Source organism: Bos indicus, chromosome 4 (genome assembly GCF_029378745.1).
Source record: "Bos indicus isolate NIAB-ARS_2022 breed Sahiwal x Tharparkar chromosome 4, NIAB-ARS_B.indTharparkar_mat_pri_1.0, whole genome shotgun sequence".
Taxonomy (NCBI): Eukaryota; Metazoa; Chordata; class Mammalia; order Artiodactyla; family Bovidae; genus Bos; species Bos indicus.
This window is the reverse complement of record NC_091763.1, coordinates 115,794,646-115,804,629: the sequence shown is the minus strand read 5'-3', so window position 1 is coordinate 115,804,629 and position 9,984 is coordinate 115,794,646. Positions and strand designations below refer to the sequence as shown.

At 47.3% G+C, this 9,984-nt stretch overlaps 1 non-coding gene across 1 annotated transcript; it reads left to right on the top strand.

Moving 5' to 3' along the window:
• The first annotated feature begins 6,207 nt into the window (after positions 1-6,207).
• Positions 6,208-6,280, top strand: TRNAG-CCC (transfer RNA glycine (anticodon CCC)). The gene has a single exon. It is a non-coding gene; the product is annotated as a tRNA-Gly (tRNA).
• Positions 6,281-9,984: the final 3,704 nt, after the last annotated feature.

Sequence of the window (9,984 nt, the reverse complement as noted above, 5' to 3'; positions counted from 1 at the left end):
ACAACCTCTGTCCCACCGTCAGTGTGATGGGGCTGGAGACGCACAGAACCCTGCGTGAATCTGGAGGAATCTCCTCCCTACCCCGCGTATGCACAGCCTCACCACCGCAATCTGCTAAACACTCTTACATCGCACTTCGCCACATGCACATCCATCACAGGGTCACAAGTCATCTTTTGAACAACATTTGTTTCTTGGACTGTGCCAGGTCTTAGTTGGGGCATGCAGGATCTTTAGTTGTGACAGGTGAACTCTTAGTTGCAGCCTACGGGATCTAGTTCCCTGATCAGGGATCAAACCCAGGCCCCTTGCACTGGGAGCACAGTCTTAGCCCCTGGGCCACCAGGGAAGTCCCAAGTCATCCTTTATTAACTGGAAACTCACCCCTTTCAGCTTTGTACATCTTTAAACCTTCACGCCCCACCCCTGCCCCACAGCCCAGATCCTTGCCCTGTTAACTTCTACAACTCAAGGTCATCAGCAAAATCTCCTCTATTTCAGCCTCTTCTTTGGAATATTCCCCTCACCTTCTCTAACGGAAACTGGCTGACTGCAGAAGAATCTGCCTCCCCTCAGCCTGTTCTTTCAAATCCCTTGTACAAGTGGACTGGGCCATGAAGTAGATGTTTCCAGCTCCTTATTGTGGCTTCTGGACTGTCATCCTTCCTCACTCATGAAATGAACCTAACTCCTTGAAGCTCCTTCCACTGCAAGGAGATCCAACCAGTCCATCCTAAAGGAAATCAGTTCTGAATATTCACTGGAAGGACTGATGCTGAAGCTGAAACTCCAATGCTTTGGCCACCTCATGTGAAGAGCTGACTCCTTGGAAAAGACCCTGATGCTGGGAAAGATTGAAGGCGGGAGGAGAAAGGGGCGTCAGAAGCTGAGATTGGATGGCATCACCGGCTCTCCTTGGAAAAGACCCTGATGCTGGGGAAGATTGAAGGCGGGAGGAGAAAGGGGCATCAGAAGCTGAGATTGGATGGTATCACCGGCTCAATGGACATGAGTTTGAAAAAACTCTGGAAGTTGGTGATGGACAGGGAGGCCTGGCGTGCTGTAGTCCGTGGGGTCACAAAGAGTCCACGGGGACACGACTGAGCGACTGAACTGAACTGAACTAACTGAACTTTGAAGCCCCTGCCATTAGGCAACATCATTAGCTGTCTGTCACTGTGACAGCCATCTACGGACCCCTAGGTCAGCCCCTCTTTTCTTAAAGATCACTGTTTTGATCCCTTTGCCTGTATCTAAGGACAAGCCCCCCTCCCCAATTTGTGTCCTGAATTCAATCCCCTCTCATCTACTCAAAGATATCACTAGTGATTTTCCGTCCTCTCTCACATCATAATTTCCCTCTCTGTGGATTATTTCCCTTGATCATACAAAGATGCTCTCATCTTTTCAAAACAATAATAAAAGAACTTCCCTTGAACTCTCATGAGTCTCTTGCTTCTCTATGCGTCCAACTGGCTTTATATCAAGATTCATCAAGAGAGAGCCTACCCTCCCTGAATCCCCATCTTTCTCCATCATCATCTTGGGCAGCTACTCCCATTTAGGCAGTTATCTCCACAATAAAACCAAACTCACGTTCATCAAGGTCCATTCCATGTCATCAAATCTAATGGTTCTTTCACCAGGATCATCTTTCTCAACTCAGTAGGTTAGCCATCAACGGTTTTCTTTTTCTTGAAATGAAACATTGCCTTGTCTTCAAGGAGGTTACAGATTGTTTGGAGGAGCTGTGGAAAGAGCAACACAGGCTTCCCCTGGTCTGGGTCTCTGAAATCTGGGATCAATCTTAGGATGAAAAGAGACGCAGTGTCTCTGGGGCCTCTTCCACGTTCTGCATTCAGTGACCATTTCCTACGCACTGTGCTGACCTCTGTGTGGTTGCTGAGATGGAGACGGTGACCTTGCCCTCACAGGGCTCACAACACAGAGGGAGACACTCTCACTGGTCTAAGAAAATAACTCTTATTCTGTTCTTTCCCCCTCTACCCAAACAGACTTTTGCTGACTCCTCTCTGACCACTCAGTGAGTCTGTGACGGTATCTTAAGTCATATTTCCTCCGCTTGCTCTCAAGCAGATCTTAGTGGCAACTGGGAACAAAAATTCCTGATTAAATTCATTCATTCTCAGGGCAAAATGATTGGGAGTCCCCTTTAAACTCCTCTGTCTTTTTAATCTAATAATTCTCCCTATATTAAAACAAGAATCAATATTGAACACCTTAAGAAACTTTGTGGCACAAAATGTATAGATTAAGAATGGCATTAAGGTGGGCTTTTCAGTTTGTGAAGATCTATTTTCCTTCCAAGACTTAAATTCTTTCATGCTGCGGACCCATACAACAGACAGCGGGACCCAAAGCGTGAATACTTGCAAAGAGTTTTCCTATCTGTTTTGTGTCTTCCCCTGCATTTCTTTTTCCACACCAGAGCACACAACACCTTCTGAAAATTGTGTCTGCCAAGTGTACAAAGTATCAAAACTTTCCTATTTGAGAAATAGTTCTTTCTCTTTTCATAGTCATGAACCACTGTTTGGAGAAACAATTGCATTGGGGGCTTTTTTGGGGTTTTGTTTTGTTTTGTTTTTTGATGCTGTCATTTCTATATTATGAATTCTGAAGAACTGTGGGAATGTATCTATTCAGTAAACATCTATTAGTTTAGTAACTCCTGATGACTTTAATTTGAGAAAATGCTATACACTGAAGAAAATTTCCTAATAGGTTGACTAAAGACCAAAATTATCTTTGAAAATACCAATAGGGTCCCAAATTTTTGTTTTCTAAGACATTTTGTCATATAAGGGCATGAATACATCATCGTCTAAAGTTCTTCTCACTCTCAACAGTTCCCGCGTATTTTGTATTTGGTTCTATCTTTCCAAATATCACCTGTACCCAGGATTTGTGTATACTGAAGGATGGGGAATTACCTGGGCTTGAATTCACACTGATACGGTGACTCACTTATTCCTCCTCTAAGAGATGCTCAAACCCGAGACCTGAGCCTCATTTTCATCATTTGTATTTGCTTTGTTTTCTTTACTGAAGTGTAGTTGATATACTGAAGATAGTACAGTTAAACACTTCTCTGGAGCAGAGTGACTCAGATATATATAATATATATATATGGGGCTTCCCTTGTAGCTCCGTTGGTAAAGAATCTGCCTGTAGTGCAGGAGACCCAGGTTCAATTCCTGGGTTATGACAATGCCCTGGAGAAAGAAATGGCAACCCACTCCCTTGTTCTTGCCTGGAGAATCCCATGGACAGAGGAGCCTGGCGGGCTACAGTCCATGGGGTCGCAAAGAGTCGGACACGACTTAGCAACTAAACCAACCAACCTATATGTGGATATTCATTTTCTTTTCCGTTGTGGCTTACACAGGATACTGACTGTAGTCCCCCGTGCTCTACAGCAGGGCCTTGCTGCTCAGCCATCCTGTGTACAATAGCTTGTATCCGGTAATCCAAACCCTCTCTCCACTCCTGCCTCTCCTCTTTGTCTTCTTGCCATCACTCACCTTCAGACCCTTCACCTGGCCTTATCAGTCACGTGTCCACATCAGTGGGCCTGAACTCTGTCAGTTTATCTCCACCCTCACTGTCAACTCCTATCCAGGGTGGCCATAACCTTTCACCGGAACTGAAACCACAGCCCCCTAATTGGTATCTATTTCTGATCCATTCTAGTGCCTTCTACACAGAGCTGACAAAGTCTTATTTGTATATCACTTCCCTGGTGGCTCAGCAGTAAAGAATCCACCTGCCAATGCAGGAGATGCAAGAGATGCTGGTTAGATCCCTGGGTTGGGAAGATCTGCTGGAGAAGGAAATAGCAACCCACTCCAGTATCCTTGCCTGGAGCATTCCATGGACCGAGGAGCCTGGTGGGCTACAGTCTACCGGGTCGCAAAGAGTCGCACATGACTGAGCAACTGAGCAGGTCCTGATCAAAACCTACAGTGATTTCTGTCCACAAACAGGATATCTGACAGAATCCATATGAGGTCCAAACAGCCATGTGTGATCTGCCCCCACGTTCCCCTCCACCTGATTCCCTGGGTTTTAGTGAGGCTCATCTTTCAGGCCCAGCAAAGATCTCTTCTGAGTCAGGACCTTTGCTTGGGCTCCTGCCTCTGCCAGATGTTAAATTAGAGCAGCCTCTGCTAATGAAACTTTTCTTGTGTGTGTGCGTTTATGACTTCTTTAAATTTTCTTTTTATTTATGAATTTTTATTAATTTATTTAATTGGAGGCTAATTACTCTACAGTATTGTAGTGGTTTTGCCATACACTGACGTGAATCTGCCAGGGGTGTACTTGTGTTCCCCATCCTGAACCCCCCTCCCCACCCCCTCCCCATCCCATCCCTCTGGGTCATCCCAGTGCACCAGCCCCGAGCACCCTGTCTCATGCATCAATCCTGGACTGGCGATCTGTTTCACATATGGTACTATACATACAAATGTAACCTTAAATTGTTGAGTCAGAGAGTCCTTTCTAAAATCCAAAGAGAGAGTATCACCCTGCTCACTGACTCCAAGCACATCACCTTGAACCTATGGAAGTCACACTAACGATCTATCTGTTTTTAGTCTGCCTCCCTACTGGATCATAAGCCCCACAAGGGCAGGGATATGTCTGTTTTCTTATTAAAAACATCTCCTTTGCTCGGAAACCTCCAAAATAAATAATTGCCTACTTAATAAATATTTGTTAAAGAATAAACTAGTTTTCCTTCTAAAATCTGGCCTGCCCCAGAATGTGTCACTTTTTCTTATTCAGCTAAATTCAGGTTTTTTTGGAAAAGGATGTTTCTGAGAAACAGAGCTCTCTCTCAACTGTGTGACTATAAAAAATAAACATTTGTGTTGAGCTATTGCATGTTTTTATATTTATTCTTCACTCACGTGAAACTCACATGAATGTTCTCGGCCTGCCTGCATCTTTCCTTTGCTGGAAGGAAACCCATTCCCCGTCCATTGGAGAAGCAACCTGTCCAGCTGAAGCAGTGAGGATGTGCTGCTCATTTGCATCAGGACGGAGGAGGTGAGCATGCAGGGAGGGGCCGGGATGCTGGACTCCACACCTACCCTCACATCTGCTTGATGGATGCCTCTGACTTCGTGCACAGAGCTTCAGGAGGGACGGGGAATATGCTCTGGCCCCCAAAGAAGAGAAAATGATCTTGCGATCAGCTCCAAGAGGATTCCAAACTTACTGAGCAATTATGTTTCAGGAATCCATCTCAGTGCAGTTCTTTATTTTGGGGGTGCACATTGCCCCACCCGCTCCCTCCCCTGTATTGCATGGGCTGGGTCTTTAAGCTGGTGCTCAGGAAACACAAACGCAGCAGAATGGCAGCTGAGTGGGACAAGGTACCCACCCTCTGCCTCCCCAGGACCAGGTCACCGAGTCACCACGGGGCTCTAGGTCTGGAGCCTGCAGATCTGAGGCAGGAAAGGCAAATGGAGATGCCCATAGTCTTTGATGTGAACAGAATTGGGGTGGGGCGAGGTGGAGGGGAAATGCTCTCATACAGAGGAGCCTTAGTCAAGGCTATGGTTTTTCCAGTGGTCATGGATGGATGCAAGAGTTGGACTGTGAAGAAAGCTGAGCACAGAAGAATTGATGCTTTTGAACTGTGGTGTTGGAGAAGACTCTTGAGAGTCCCTTGGACTGCAAGGAGATCCAACCGGCCCATTCTAAAGGAGATCAGTCCTAGGTGTTCATTGGAAGGACTGATGCTGAAGCTGAAACTCCGATACTTTGGCCACCTGATGCAAAGAGCTGACTCATTTGAAAAGATCCTGATGCTGGGAAAAATTGAGGGCAGGAGGAGAAGGGGATGACAGAGGATGAGATGGTTGGATGGCATCACCGACTCAATGGACATGAGTTTGAGCAAGCTCCGGGAGTTGGTGATGGATGGGGAGGCCTGGCGTGCTGCAGTCCATGGGGTTGCAAAGGGTCGGACACAACTGAACAACTGAACTGAACTGAACTGAATCTCTAATTTGTACACACCCTTCAGGAACCACTGAACCCCCAGGACCCCCACCCCCGAGCCCTCCCCACTTGTTTCCATTTTCCTCCTTCGCCTTCCAACTCTTTGACTGAAATACAATTTGTTTTCCTCTGAAGTGTGGGGGAAATTCTTTGTTTAAAATTCAATTCGGGGCTTCCCTGGTGGTCCAGTGGCTAAGACTCTGTGCTCCCAATGCAGGAGGCCCAGGTTCGATCCCTGGTCAGGGAACTAGATCCCACAAGCCACAACTAAAGATCCTGCATGTTGCAACTAAGACCCAGCACAGCCAAATCAATAAACATAAAATTCAGTTGCTTGTGAAAAATTCTGAGTCTCAGTGTCTTGTGTACACCTTTGAGTTTTGATACAAGGGCTCAGTGGAAAAAAGAGAACTGTTCTGCATTAGTAGATGCCTTTTTAAATTTGCTGTCTTTTGGAGATTTTCAAAGGTTTGAAACAAAAGTAATGTGCTTGCTCTAGGACCATCGAATATCTGATGTTGTTCCATCACGGACCCCAAGTGAGAAACCTCCGCTAAAGGGAGTAAGTTAGAGAAAGAAAAGACTGAAGGCTGCCACCTGGGAGCCAGGGAATAAATGAATAAAGGTAAGGGGTTGAGGAGCCCTCTGAGACCCAAAGGGTTAATCAGGCCACTGCATACGCAGGAGACGAATCACCAGGAGTGACGCGCGGTGGAAGCAGGCGCCTCTTAATGGCAGCATCGTTTCCTTTCTCAGAAGGATGGAGGGCAAAGACATCAGTGGGCAGGTTGACAAAAATGAATCAACAGCCCGCGTGCCCAGATGTCCACTCCAGGACAGCTGTGGGACTTTGATTTGCACAGCATATGTTGAATTCAGAACCACCTGCATCAGCCCATCTCTTTTTTCTTTCCTTCTTTGGCTGTGCCGGTCTTAGTTTCACCATGCAGGAGCTTCAGTCTTCCTTGGGGCACGCAGGATCTTTAGTTGCATCATGTGGCACCTCGTTCCCTGACCAGGGATCAAACTCAGGCCCCCTGCACTGGGAGCATGGTGTCTTAGCCACTGGACCACCAGGGAAGCCCCTCAATCTGTTTCTATACTGCAGCATGAAGATGGACAAAGTAAGAAAGCCATCGCCTGTCTTACGACGATTACACGAAGCCCACTTTGTTCTTTATTGTCTCTTATTGAAGTATATTTGACCTGTATGGGTATGTTTAACGTATACAACTTGTTGACTTGATGGATGCGTATATTGTAGTTTGCTTGCCAATGCAGTGTTAGCTAGCACCTCTGCTGCTGCTGCTGCTGCTGCTGAGTCACGTCAGTCCTGTCCGACTCTGCGACCCCATAGACGGCAGCGCACCAGGCTCCTCAGTCCCTGGGATTCTCCAGGCAAGAACACTGGAGTGGGTTGTCATTTCCTTCTCCAATGCACAAAAGTGGAAATTGAAAGGGAAGTTGCTCAGTCGTGTCTGACTCTTAGCGACCCCATGGACTGCAGCCTACCAGGCTCCTCCGTCCATGGGAGTTTCCAGGCAAGAGTACTGGAGTGGGTCGCCAGTGCCTTCTCTGAGCTAGCACCTCTATTTGGGCACAGTTATCATCACTTTCTCCTGGTGGGATTAATTAAGAGCTAGTCTCTTAGCAAGTTTAACGATTATAATACAATAATGTGGTCTGCATTCACTAGACTGTGCATTACCTCTCCAGGGCTCATCTACCGGTTGCAAGTGTGTACCTTAAAGCGCTCCCCCCACCCCCACCCCAACCCTGCCTCTACCCCTGGGGCCCTCCATCTTCACTCTGTTTTTATGCCCTGGACTTTTTTAGATTCCGTATATAAGCGAGATCAAACTGTTTTCTAACTCCAAGCACTCATTTCTGTTACTTCCTATGCTTTTTCTGTCTACTTTCTTTACTCATTCTGATTCACTTCTGTCACCTTCCCCCATTACTCCCCTCCTTAGTTCTTGGTTGCTTCCCCATCCCTGTGTCCTCTCGCCGCGTAAGCCCCAGGATCTCGGAGGAGCTGGTCCAGCTAATTTCCTCCTCATGCTGGGCAGCAGATGCCACACTTCCATCTTCACTCCACTTGTGATCAATCAATCCAAAAATATTTATTGAGTGCTGGTACCTGCCAAGCACAGGCATGGAATGAGGATGGGGGGCAGAGAATTTCATTCCCAGGATGTCAGAGGGCTGACAAGATTAGTAAAACGCCTGGATTGCTGCAAGCTTTAATGTGATCTTGAAAAGTATCACATATTAGTTCTGTGGCTTTATTCAAAGGTGTTTACCTTCCCCGAGGCTGAATTTTCTCATCCATAAAATGGGCTGCAGTGGAAGGCGCTGGTGCAGATTAAACAGGATCATTTCTAGGGAACACTGATCACAGAGCCAGCTAACTGTCTGGCACCAGCCCATGACATGTACTAAGATCTTCCCACCTCCTCAAATGAACGCCGAACTAACAAAGTGACAGCAGTGATCACCCTGACGTCTGTAGAACATGATGGCTCCTGAACCTCATCTGTCATTTAAAGGCTGATCATTCCTGGAGCTACAGTGGCCGTCTGTTCCAGCCCCTTCCCCACCTGTCACCACCTGCAGATCCACATCTCCTGCCTGCATCCAGGTGGGAAAGGCAAGCGCTGTAGGACCAGGGGCTGGGAGCCCCATCCGCTAATACGAGATCTGCCTGATGAAAAGCCCCCGGGGTGGGAGCGGGTGCCAGTGCTCTCAGCATCGGTTTGGAGCTTGGTAATGGCAGCATGTGTGGGAAGCACACAGGGGCAGCTCAGAGTGCTTGCTGACTCACGCCGACTGGCTGTGAAATTATCTGGGTTTATGTTTACTGTGGGCAGGGAAACGTCCTCCCCCAGCAGGGGAACTGAGGCTACCGTTTGGTACCACATACACTTATGCCTGAATGACAATGTTGATGAGAATCATGTCCTTCAGAGACAAGCTCTTAGGGAAGAGATAGCTCTTTTTTATTGTTTCTCCTGGAAATAGGAAACTCCCTTCCTGCCATGATGCAGAGCGGTCTTCTGTCTCCCTCCAGGAGCGCACAGATGCCACCAGACTGTGCCTCCTCTGGATCCCTCGTCTGGGCCCGACACGCAAAAATTATTGTCACGAGGATTCCAGTTGCATGGGGATGTTAACAATGATCGGCCTAACTTTTCAAAAGTGTTTTCTGCCTAAGTCTTCTCTCACTCTCAAACTTGCGAAGCAAGCCCTGATATTATGGTTGCTTCTCTCATCCAGGAGTAAGAGGTGGTCCAGAGAAGTTAACTCGATTTTCTAGGATCAGTGTTTTAGTCTTATGGCAGCTCTGGTCTCCTGGGTTCTGGTCCCATTTGTTGACTTGACCCCAAGGTTCCTTCCAAGAGGCATCCATTTCTCCAGTCGGCTCGAGGGGCCCACTGTTCTCAGAGGGCCAAGTGTCCTCTGCCCTGAGGCCCCTCCCACAGAGATTGGCTGAGCCTCCCGATGGCTCCCGGAGCCTTTCGGACCACACCCGCCAGCAGGGACCTCTCCTCATTCAGGTTTTCACCTCTCACCTGCCCCAGCACAAATTCTGCCCCATGTTCCTTAAGCAGGAGTCTGTTTGTTCACTCTTCCCACAGAACTCTAGGGAACTTGACTGCCCTGCTTTTTTTTTTTTTTTTTGATTTTTGAGACAGTTATTTATTTTTTTTTTTTTAATTTTTTTTTTATTCCTTTATTTCTCATGTGTTCCCCATCCTGAACCCTCCTCCCTCCTCCCTCCCCATACCATCCCTCTGGGTCGTCCCAGTGCACCAGCCCCAAGCATCCAGCATCGTGCATTGAACCTGGACTGGCATCTCGTTTCATACATGACATTTCACATGTTTCAATGCCATTCTCCCAAATCTTCCCACCCTCTCCCTCTCCCACAGAGTCCATAAGCCTGTTCTA